We start from the raw sequence: 12,401 nt of genomic DNA on the forward strand, positions 1-12,401 counted from the left end.
CAAAGCATTAACACATAGTGAATACATGAACTCCTCAAACTATGGTCATCATCGGGAGTGGTCCCAATTATTGTCACTTCGGGGTTGCCGGATCATAACACATAGTAGGTGACTATATACTTGCAAGATAGGATCAAGAACTCACATATATTCATGAAAACATAATAGGTTCAGATCTGAAATCACGGCACTCGGGCCCTAGTGACAAGCATTAAGCATAGCAAAGTCATATCAACATCAATCTCAGAACATAGTGGATACTAGGGATCAAACCCTAACAAAACTAACTCGATTACATGATAAATCTCATCCAACCCATCACCGTCCAGCAAGCCTACGATGGAATTACTCACGCACGACGGTGAGCATCATGAAATTGGTGATAGAGGATGGTTGATGATGACGACGGCGACGGATTCCCCTCTCCGGAGCCCCGAACGGACTCCAGATCAGCCCTCCCGAGAGAGTTTAGGGCTTGGCGGCGGATCCGTATCGTAAAACACAATGAATCCTTCTCTCTAATTTTTTTCTCCCCGAACACGAATATATGGAGTTGGAGTTCAGGCCGGTGGAGTGTCAGGGGCCCACGAGTTAGGGGGGCGCGCCCAGGGGGCAGGCGCGCCCCCACCCTCGTGGACAGGTGGAGGGCCCCCTGACGTGGATTCTTCTTCCAGTATTTTTAATATTTTCCAAAAATATGTTCCGTGGAGTTTCAGGTCATTCCGAGAACTTTTGTTTCTGCACATAAATAACACCATGGCAATTCTGCTGAAAACAACATCAGTCCAGGTTAGTTCCATTCAAATCATGCAAGTTAGAGTCCAAAACAAGGGCAAAAGTGTTTGGAAAAGTAGATATGATGGAGACGTATCAACTCCCCCAAGCTTAAACCTTTGCTCGTCCTCAAGCAATTCAGTTGATAAACTGAAAGTGATAAAGAAAAACTTTTACAAACTATGTTTGCTCTTGTTGTTGTAAATATGTAAAGCCATCATTCAAGTTTTCAGCAAAGATTATGACTAACCACATTCACAATAACTGTTAGGTCTCATGTTTACTCATGTCAATGGCATAATCAACTAGCGAGCAATAATAATAAATCTCGGATGACAACACTTTCTCAAAACAATCATAATATGATATAACAAGATGGTATCTCGCTAGCCCTTTCTGAGACCGCAAAACATAAATGCAAAGCACCTTTAAAGATCAAGGACTGACTAGACATTGTAATTCATGGTAAAAGAGATCCAATCATAGTCATACCCAATATAAATTAATAATAATGGATGCAAATGACAGCAGTGCTCTCCAGCTGGTGCTTTTTAATAAGAGGGTGATGACTCAACATAAAAGTAAATAGATAGGCCCTTCACAAAGGGAAGCGGGGATTTGTAGAGGTGCCAGAGCTCGGTTTTGAAATAGAGATAAATAATATTTTGAGTGGCATACTTTCATTGTCAACATAACAACCAAGAGATGGCGATATCTTCCATGCTACACACATTATAGGCGGTTCCCAAACAGAATGGTAAAGTTTATACTCCCCTCCACCAACAAGCATCAATCCATGGCTTGCTCGAAACAACCAGTGCCTCCAACTAACAACAGTCCCAGGGGGAGTTTTGTTTGCCATTATTTTGATTTGATTTGCATAAAGCATGGGACTGGGCATCCCGGTGACCAGCCATTTTCTCGTGAGTGAGGGGCAGAGTCCACTCCTCTTGAGAATAACCCGCCTAGCATGGAAGATACGGACAGCCCTAGTTGATACATGAGCTATTGGAGCATACAAAACATCATTTCATTTGAAGGTTTAGAGTTGGGCAGATACAAATTTACTTGGAATGGCAGGTAGATACCGTATATAGGAAGGTATAGTGGACTCATATGGAATAACTTTGGGGTTTAAGGGATTGGATGCACAAGCAGTATTCCTGCTTAGTACGAGTGAAGGCTAGCAAAAGACTGGGAAGCGACCAACTAGAGAGCGACAACAGTCATGAACATGCATTAAAATTAATAAACATTGAGTACAAGCATGAGTAGGATATAATTCACCATGAACATAAATATCGTGAAGGCTATGTTGATTTGTTTCAACTACATGCGTGAACATGTGCCAAGACGAGTCACTTAAATCATTCGAAGGAGGATACCACCCCACTATACCACATCACAACCATTTTAATAGCATGTTGGCACGCAAGGTAAACCATTATAACTCATAGTTAATCAAGCATGGCACAAGCAACTATAATCTCTAATTGTCATTGCAAACATGTTTATTCATAATAGGCTGAATCAGGAATGATGAACTAATCATATTTACAAAAACAAGAGAGGTCGAGTTCATACCAGCTTTTCTCATCTCAGTCAGTCCATCATATATCGTCATAATTGCCTTTCACTTGCACGACCGAACGATGTGAATAATAATAAGAGTGCATATGCATTGGACTAAGCTAGAATCTGCGAGCATTCAATAAGCAGGAGAAGACAAGGCAATATGGACTCTTGGTTAAATCAACAATAATGCATATAAGAGCCACTTCACCAATTTCATTATGGTATTCTCCTATCGACCTCCAAAGAAAAGGAAAGAAATAAAACTATTTACACGGGAAAGCTCCCAACAAGCAAAAGAAGAACGGGAAATCTTTTTGGGTTTTCTTTTAATTATTACTACTACAGCAAGAAAGGTAAACTAGCTTAAAGCTACACTAATTTTTTTGTTTTTCTTAATATTTAACAAACACACAAGAAGAAAGCAAGAAAAATAAAATAAACTAGCATGGATATTACAGTGAAAAAGTATGAGCACGGACTTCTAGCAATGAGTGTGTGAACATGAATGTAATGTCGGTGGGAAATACGTACTCCCCCAAGCTTAGGCTTTTGGCCTAAGTTGGTTTATTGCCACGGATGGCCTGGGGGATATCCATAGTTGTAGCCGGGGTTGTACTGAGATGAAGAAGACTCTGATTGCCACTGGTTGGCAATCGTCTCCGGATCCCACTGGTAATTAGACTGTCGTGGAGGTTCAAATTGTGGTTCCGGCTTTGTGGCTGGTAAAGGGTTCCGGTAAGCGTGAATGGCTGCCAGCCGAACGAGATACGGACCTGCAGATAAATCATACAAGGAAGGAGCAGGCAAGGTAATAGTTTCAGGGTGATGTTTGTCCAAGAACAATTTGTATTTAAACGCCCCTTCCCTATTCTTAACAATAAAATCATGCGCTACCATACTCTTATAATCTAAATAAACAGTGGGCAGCAATTTTTCTTCTTTTTCATAATGCCTAATGGGTATGTTAATATGTGCAGCTAGGCGTGAAGCATAGATACCTCCAAAGATGGGACCCTTTGTACGGTTCAGACTTAACCGTTTGGCAATAATGCCGCCCATACTAACAGTATTATCACAGAATAAACCATGGAACAAAATGATAATATCAGGAATACTAAGGTTTCCACAGTTTCCGCGACCAATTAAGCAACGACTAGCAAATATTGCGAAGTAGCGTAATACAGGAAAATGTATGCTAGTGATTCTTGCATCGGAAACCTTCCTTGTTTCCCCTACAGTAATAGTGTCAATAAACCCGTCCACATCTTTACGATGTGGTTCCTCTAAACTACCCTCGAAAGGAATTTTGCAAACCTTGCAAAACTCATCTAATGACATCTTCTTAACCACATCATATAAATGAAACTCTACTGAAGGAGGTGATTCCTTGGGATAATAGTAGAAGTTTTGCACAAAAGTATTGGTGAGTAAGAGATACTGTTCGCGTTGGTCGCGGAGGAAGTCGGTGAGGCCTGCATTCTCAGCCAATTCATAAAAATCATCATAAATCCCGGCTGCTCTCAAGAAAATCATTGGAAGGCCATTCACACGGCCGAACCTCCGCGGTGCGAGGCAGATTATATTTGGGCCTCTCTGCTTCCTCACTTTGCCTTTCCTTCGAGCTTCGGCTCGATGAACCCCTCAAAAATCTCTTCATTATTTTCTGAAAAATTCTCAAATTTTTAGTAACTTCAAATAAAAGTGAACCAAGATCAACAAAAATTGATAGCAACTACTCCTACAAGTGCCTAGAGCCTACATCATGCATTAGAACTACTTGGAACCATATAAATTTGACATGCAAGCTCAAGAACATGGTCACCTAGGCAGCACAAATTTGCAATGAATAAAGCACTAGAACAAAAACTAATTGGACCAATGGAGGAGTCACATACGAAGGAACAATCCCCTCAAGCAGTTTTGTGAGAGGTGCTTTGAGCAAGGAGATCGAAAATCGCAGCAAAATGAGCTAGAACTCGTGCTTGAGCTGGATAGTGATTTTTTTGGGAGGAAGAAGTGTGTGGGTGCAGGAATAAGTGGAGGGGAGCCACCATGGGCCCACGTGGCAGGGGGCGCGCCCTGTAGGGGTGGGCGCGCCCTGGACCCTCGTGGCCTGGTGCTTGCTCCCCTGCTGTATTCTCAGTGCCAGATATTCTCAAATATTCCAGAAAATATCATATTAAATTGGCAGGGCATTTGAAGAACTTTTATTTTTGGGGTATTTTTATATTGCACGGATAATTCAGAAAACAGACAGAAAAATACTATTTTTACTTTATTTCAACTAAATAACAGAAAGTAAAAGGAGGGTACAGAAGGTTGTGCTTTCTGACTTCATCCATCTCATGCTCATCAAAAGGAATCCACTAACAAGGTTGATCAAGTCTTGTTAACAAACTCATTCCGAATAACATGGAACCGGAGAAGTTTCGAATAACACTATGTTACCTCAACGGGGATATGCACATCCCCAATAATAAGAATATCATATCTCTTTTTGACAGTAGGAAGAGGAAATTCAAAACCTCCAAAAATACTCAATGGAATTTTTCCAATTGAGTTGATACTATGAACTTGAGGTTGTTTCCTCGGAAAGTGTACCGTATGCTCATTGCCATTAACATGAAAAGTGACATTGCCTTTGTTGCAATCAATAACAGCCCCTGCAATATTCAAAAAGGGTCTTCCAAGAATAATAGACATACTATCGTCCTCAGGAATATCAAGAATAACAAAGTCCATTAAAATAGTAACGTTTGCAACCACAACAGGCACATCCTCACAAATACCGACAGGTATAGCAGTTGATTTATCGGCCATTTGCAAAGATATTTCAGTAGGTGTCAACTTATTCAATTCAAGTCTACGATATAAAGAGAGAGGCATAACACTAACACCGGCTCCAAGATCACATAAAGCGGTTCTAACATAGTTTCTTTTAATGGAGCATGGTATAGTGGGTACTCCTGGATCTCCCAATTTCTTAGGTATTCCACCCTTAAAAGTGTAATTAACAAGCATGGTGGAAATTTCAGCTTCTGGTATCTTTCTTTTATTAGTGACAATTTCTTTCACATACTTAGCATAAGGATTCATTTTGAGCGTATCAGTCAATCGCATACGCACAAAGATAGGTCTAATCATTTCAGCAAAGCGCTCAAAATCCTCATCATCCTTTTTCTTGGATGGTTTGGGGGGAAAGGCATGGATTTCTGAACCCATGGTTCCCTTTCTTTACCGTGCTTCCTAGCAACAAAGTCTCTCTTATCATAACGTTGATTCTTTGATTGTGGGTTATCAAGATCAATAGCAGGTTCAATTTCTACATCATTATCATTACTAGGTTGAGCATCATCATGAACATCATCATGAACATTTTCACTAGTTTCATGTTCATTTCCAGATTGTATTTCAGCATCAGAAATAGAAATATCATTAGGATTCTCAGGTGGTTCAGCAATAGGTTCACTAGAAGCATGCAAAGTCCTATCATTTTTCTTTTTCTTCCTTTTAGAAGGACTAGGTGCATCAATATTATTTCTCTGAGAATCTTGTTCAATTCTCTTAGGGTGGCCTTCAGGATACAAAGGTTCCTGAGTCATTTTACCAGTTCTAGTAGCTACTCTAACAGCATAGTCATTATTCTTATTATTCATTTCATTGAGCAAATAATTTTGAGCTTTAAGTACTTGTTCTACTTGAGTGGTAACCATAGAAGCATGTTTACTAATGAGTTTAAGTTCACCTTTAACTCTAGACATATAATCACCCAAGTGTTCAAGCATATTTGAATTATATTTCAATTGTCTACCAATATAAACATTGAAGTTTTCTTGTTTAATAATAAAATTGTCAAACTCATCTAAGCATTGTCTAGCAGACTTATAATGAGGGATATCACCTTCATCAAATCTATAGAGAGAATTTACCTTTACTACCTGTGTCGGGTTATCAAGACCATGAGTTTCTTCAATAGGTGATGGATTAAGATCATATGTTTCTTCAACAGGCGGTAAATTAAGACCATGTATTTCTTCAATAGGAGGTAAATTCTTAACATCTTCAGCTTTAATACCTTTTGCTTTCATAGATTTCTTTGCCTCTTGCATATCTTCAGGACTGAGAAATAGAACACCCCTCTTCTTCGGAGTTGGTTTAGGAATATGCTCAGGAGTTGGCTCAGGAAGTGTCCAATTATTTTCATTTGTCAACATATTATTCAATAAGATTTCTGCTTCATCCGGTGTTCTTTCCCTGAAAACAGAACCAGCACAACTATCCAGGTAATCTCTGGAAGCATCGGTTAGTCCATTATAAAAGATATCAAGTATTTCATTTTTCTTAAGAGGATGATTAGGCAAAGCATTAAGTAATTGGAGAAGCCTCCCCAAGCTTGTGGGAGACTCTCTTCTTCAGTTTGCACAAAATTATATATATCGCTTAAAACAGCTTGTTTCTTATGAGCAGGGAAATATTTAGCAGAGAAGTAATAAATCATATCATGGGGACTACGCACACAACCAGGGTCAAGAGAATTAAACCATATCTTAGCATCACCCTTTAATGAGAACGGAAATATTTTAAGGATATAAAGTAGCAAGTTCTCTCATCATTAGTGAACAGGGTGGCTATATCATTTAATTTAGGAAGATGTGCCACTACAGTTTCAGATTCATAGCCATAAAAAGGATCAGATTCAACCAAAGTAATTATATCAGGATCAACAGAGAATTCATAATCCTTATCAGTAACACAGATAGGTGAAGTAGCAAAAGCAGGGTCAGGTTTCATTCTAGCATTAAGAGATTGCTGCTTCCATTTAGCTAATAACCTCTTAAGATCATATCTATCATTGCAAGCTAAAATAGCTCTAGCAGATTCTTCATCCAGAACATAACCCTCAGGCACAACAGGCAATTCATATTTATTAGGGGGAGAGTCTTCATCATCACTATCTTCAATATTATCAGTTTCAATAATTTCATTCTCTCTAGCCGTAGCAAGTTGTTCATCAAGAAATTCACCAAGTGGCACGGTAGTATCAAGCATAGAAGTAGTTTCATCATAAGTATCATGCATAGCAGAAGTGGCATCATCAATAACATGCAACATATCAGAATGAATAGCAGAAGCAGGTTTAGGTGTCGCAAGCTTACTCAAAACAGAAGGTGAATCAAGTGCAGAGATAGATGGCAGTTCCTTACCTCCCCTCGTAGTTGAGGGATAAATTGTTGTTTTTGCGTCTTTCAAGTTCCTCATAGTGACCAGCAGATATAAATCCCAAGTGACTCAAAGAATAGAGCTATGCTCCCCGGCAACGGCGCCAGAAAATAGTCTTGATAACCCACAAGTATAGGGGATCGCAATAGTTTTCGAGGGTAGAGTATTCAACCCAAATTTCTTGATTCGACACAAGGGGAGCCAAAGAATATTCTCGAGTATTAGCAGTCGAGTTGTCAATTCAACCACACCTAGATAACTTAGTATCTGCAGCAAAGTATTTAGTAGCAAAGTAATATGGAAGTAATGGTAACGGTAGCAAAAGTAATATTTTTGGGTTTTGTAGTGATTGTAATAGTAGCAATGGAAAAGTAAATAAGCTAAGAACAATATGTGAAAAGCTCATAGGCATTGGATCGGTGATGGAGAATTATGCCGGATGCGGTTCATCATGTAACAGTCATAACATAGGGTGACACAGAACTAGCTCCAATTCATCAATGTAATGTAGGCATGTATTCCAAATATAGTCATAGGTGCTTATGGAAAAGAACTTGCATGACATCTTTTGTCCTACCATCCTGTGGCAGCGGGGTCCTAATGGAAACTATGGGATATTAAGGCCTCCTTTTAATAGAGTACCGGACCAAAGCATTAACACATAGTGAATACATGAAATCCTCAAACTATGGTCATCAGCGGGAGTGGTCCCGATTATTGTCACTTCGGGGTTGCCGGATCATAACACATAGTAGGTGACTATAGACTTGCAAGATAGGATCAAGAACTCACATATATTTATGAAAACATAGTAGGTTCAGATCTGAAATCATGGCACTCGGGCCCTAGTGACAAGCATTAAGCATAGCAAAGTCATAGCAACATCAATCTCAGAACATAGTGGATACTAGGGATCAAACCCTAACAAAACTAACTCGATTACATGATAAATCTCATCCAACCCATCACCGTCCAGCAAGCCTACGATGGAATTACTCACGCACGGCAGTGAGCATCATGAAATTGGTGATTGAGGATGGTTGATGATGACGACGGTGACGGATTCCCCTCTCCGGAGCCCCGAACGGACTCCAGATCAGCCCTCCCGAGAGAGTTTAGGGCTTGGCGGTGGCTCCGTATCGTAAAACGCGATGAATCCTTCTCTCTGATTTTTTCTCCCCGAACACGGATATATGGAGTTGGAGTTGAGGTTGGTGGAGTGTCAGGGGGCCAACGAGGTAGGGGCGCGCCCAGGGGGGTAGGCGCGCCCCCACCCTTGTGGACAGGTGGAGGCCCCCCTGATGTGGATTCTTCTTCCAGTATTTTTAATATTTTCCAAAAATATATTCCGTGGAGTTTCAGGTCATTCCGAGAACTTTTGTTTCTGCACAAAAATAACACCATGGCAATTCTGCTGAAAACAGCGTCAGTCCGGGTTAGTTCCATTCAAATCATGCAAGTTAGAGTCCAAAACAAGGGCAAAAGTGTTTGGAAAAGTAGATACGATGGAGACGTATCAACGCACAAGCAGTGACTGTTGGATGTCCATCCAACAGCCGTCGTGCTTCTTCAATCTCTGCTCTTCCTGCTCCAGCCGCTCAAACAAGCGCCGACGGGACTGCGTGCTTCTCCTCCCCGCGGCCGGCTGTGCTGCCGCGCAGGCCTCATCGCCCCACCGTACTCACATCGCTGGCCTAGCCATCCCTCTACTCACCCGCACCTGCTGTTATTCTCCGGCGACGGCAGACGAACCAGTAAACCCTCGTACAGTCGTACTCCCCTCCGCGTGGGAAACAACTACCGAGTCTTCCCTGCCTCCGTGTCATTCCCTTCCTAGGCCTCGCTGTCGTCCACTGCCCTAGTGCTCTCGGCGCGGCCTGGTCAACGTGGTCAACGACCGACATGCATCTGAAGTGGACTGTACGTGGAGAGGCTGACAGCGGGGTCCATATCCGCACGCAAGGAAATGCCTCCTTATTACACACAAAATAATGATTCCTCCACCTGACATCTGGGACCCACCAAAAGGGCCTCTGTATTTCGTGAAAAAAACGTTACCGCCGCTGACAGCTTTGACCCACCAGCTATATCTTCGCACGCAAGGAAGTGCCTCCTTATTACGCACAAAAAAATGAATACTCCCCCTGCTAGTTGGGACCCAGTATAGTGGCAGGCTGAGTTGTGGGCCTACTAAGTTGACGGGGACGGAGGGCTTTGTCAACTTAGTCAATATGCACGATTCTAGCCCCAGTGACTGTACGATGTCCATCCAACAGCCGTAGTGCTTCTTCAACCTCTGGTCTTCTTGCTCCAACTGCCCAAACCAGCGCCGGTCGTGCCTCGTGCTCCTGCCTCCCGTGGCCGGCTGTGATGCGGTGGAGGCCTCACCGCCCCCTACTACTCCCATCGCTGGCCAGGCCATCCCTCTACTCACCCACACCCCATGTTATTCTACGGCGACGGTAGCCTCACACCGCAGCGAACCAGTGAACCCTCATACTCCTCTCTGCGTGGGCATCCACTGCCGCGTCTTCCCCAGCTACGCGTCGTCCCCTTTCTAGGCCTCGCCGTCGTCCACCACCCTGGTGCTCTCGGCACGGCGTGGTCAACGTGGTCAAGGAACGACCCATCGGAAGAGTACTCTACGTGGAAAGGCTGACAACTGGGTCCACGACAGCCGCAAGGAAGTGCCTCCTTATTATGCGGAAAATAATTATTCCTCCACCTGACAGCAGGGACCCACTGGACGGGCCAACGTATTTCGCGAAAAAACGTTCCCCCCGCTGTCTGCTTGGACCCACCGGAGGTGCCTCCTTATTACGCACAAAAAATGAATACCCCCCTTCTAGTTGGGACCCACCTTGGTGGGAGGCTGACTGGTGGGCCTACTAAGTTGACGGGGACGGAGTGCTTTGTCAACTTAGTCAATATGAACGATTCTAGCTCCAGTGACCGTATGATGTCCATCCAACGGCCGTAGTGCTTCTTCAACCTCTGGTCTTCTTGCTCCAGCCGCTCGAAGCAGCGTCAGTCGTGCCGCATGCTTCTGCCTCCATGGCCGGCTGTGCTGCCACAGAGGCCTCACCGCCCCCTAGTATTCCCACCGCTGGCCAGGCCCTGCGGCGACGGTAGCCTCACACCGCAGCCGAACCAGTGAACCCTCGTACTCCTCTCCGCACGGGCTTCCACTGCCGCGTCTTCCCCGGCTCCGCGTCGTCCCCTTCCTAGGCCTCGCCGTTGTCCACCGCCCTGGTGCTCTCGGCGCGGCGTGGTCAACATGGTCAAGGAACGACTTCCATTGGAATAGTACTGTACGTGGAGAGGCTCACAGCTGGGTCCACGGCGGCTGCAAGGAAGTGCCTCCTTATTACGCGCAAAATAATTATTCCTCCACCTGACAGCAGGGACCCACTGGACGGGCAACCTTATTTCGCGAAAGAAACGCTTCCCCCTGACTGCTGGGGCCTACCAGCTACATCTTCGCACGCAAGGAAGTGCGTCCGGGCAAAAAAAACGATTCGCCCCCTGACTGCTGGGACCCACCAGCTACATCTTCGCAGGCAAGGAAGTGCCTGACAGTCGGGACCCACCTGGTCGAAGCATACGTAGCATTGTCATTGTGGTCGCGAACGTGTACGTACATACTGGTCGATGTAGAGGCGCGCACGTGTCGTAGTAGAGGCGCGCACGTAGCATGTACACGTACGGACAGCGGCCAGTGTGCAAGAAAGAAAATACGGCCACATACGTACATACGGGCAGGGTCTCGAACGCCTACTCGCGCATACGTACGGCCATGGCTCGTGTACATGGCTGGGTCGGAACGGAGAAACATCGTCGTCGTCGTGTTCATGGGGAGCCAACCGGCTGGGTCGGAACGAAATGCGTCGTCGTGTTCATCGGGAGGGCTTGGATGGAACAGCCGATGGAAACGAGGCCTGGTGTACCGCAGAATGGAGGAAACGGCCTTGTGTTCGACCGGCCACGGTCGAAACGGGATCCTGTTCATCGGAGGGGTCTGGCGTACCGCAAAACGGAGGAAACGGACCTCCTACGGTCGAAACAGGGGTCCTGTTGATCGGGAGGGGTGTGGCGTACCGCAAAACGGAGGAAACGGACTTGTGTTGGAGCGTTACGGTCGAAACGGGGGTCCTGTTCGTCGGGAGGGGTGTGGCGTACCACAAAACGGGACTCCACGGGATACTGTTCATCTCCACCGTCTACCCCCTCCAGCCTCCACGGGCTACTGTTCATCCACCGTCGACCACCTCCAGCCTCCACCTGCGACTGTTCATCCACGGGCTCCTGTTCATCCAGCCTCCACTGCGTGCTACTCCACCGGCTACTGTTCAACCAGCCCTCTCCACGGGCTCTTGTTCAACCACCCTTCACGGGCTACTGTTCATCCAGCCCTCCACCGTCTACTGTTCATCCAGCCCTCCAGTGGGTGGTCCTGTTCATCCTGCCCTCCACGGTGTCCTATTCATCCAGCCCCAACCGGCTCGATCAATCGGGGCCCTGTTCATCCAGAGGCAACACCACGGGGTCCTGTTCATCCACCCCCACCGGGAACTGTTCATCCAACCACCCCCAGCAACGCTCACTGTTCATCCAGAGGCAGCATCATCAGCTTCAGTTAGCAGCAGTAGCGAAGGAATCGCTCGATCGGGTTCAGTTAACAGCCATCAATCGATCGCTCTGGTTCAGTAACGCGTAGCCTGCAGTGCAATCGCTCGGGTTCAGTTAGAGCCCAACGCCTCGCACCCACGCACATGCGTGTACGAGAGAAATGCGCATCGCTCGGCCCCAACCACCCACCCTAACCGGGAACA

This window comes from Triticum aestivum, chromosome 3D (assembly GCF_018294505.1).
Source record: "Triticum aestivum cultivar Chinese Spring chromosome 3D, IWGSC CS RefSeq v2.1, whole genome shotgun sequence".
NCBI classification, from domain to species: Eukaryota; Viridiplantae; Streptophyta; class Magnoliopsida; order Poales; family Poaceae; genus Triticum; species Triticum aestivum.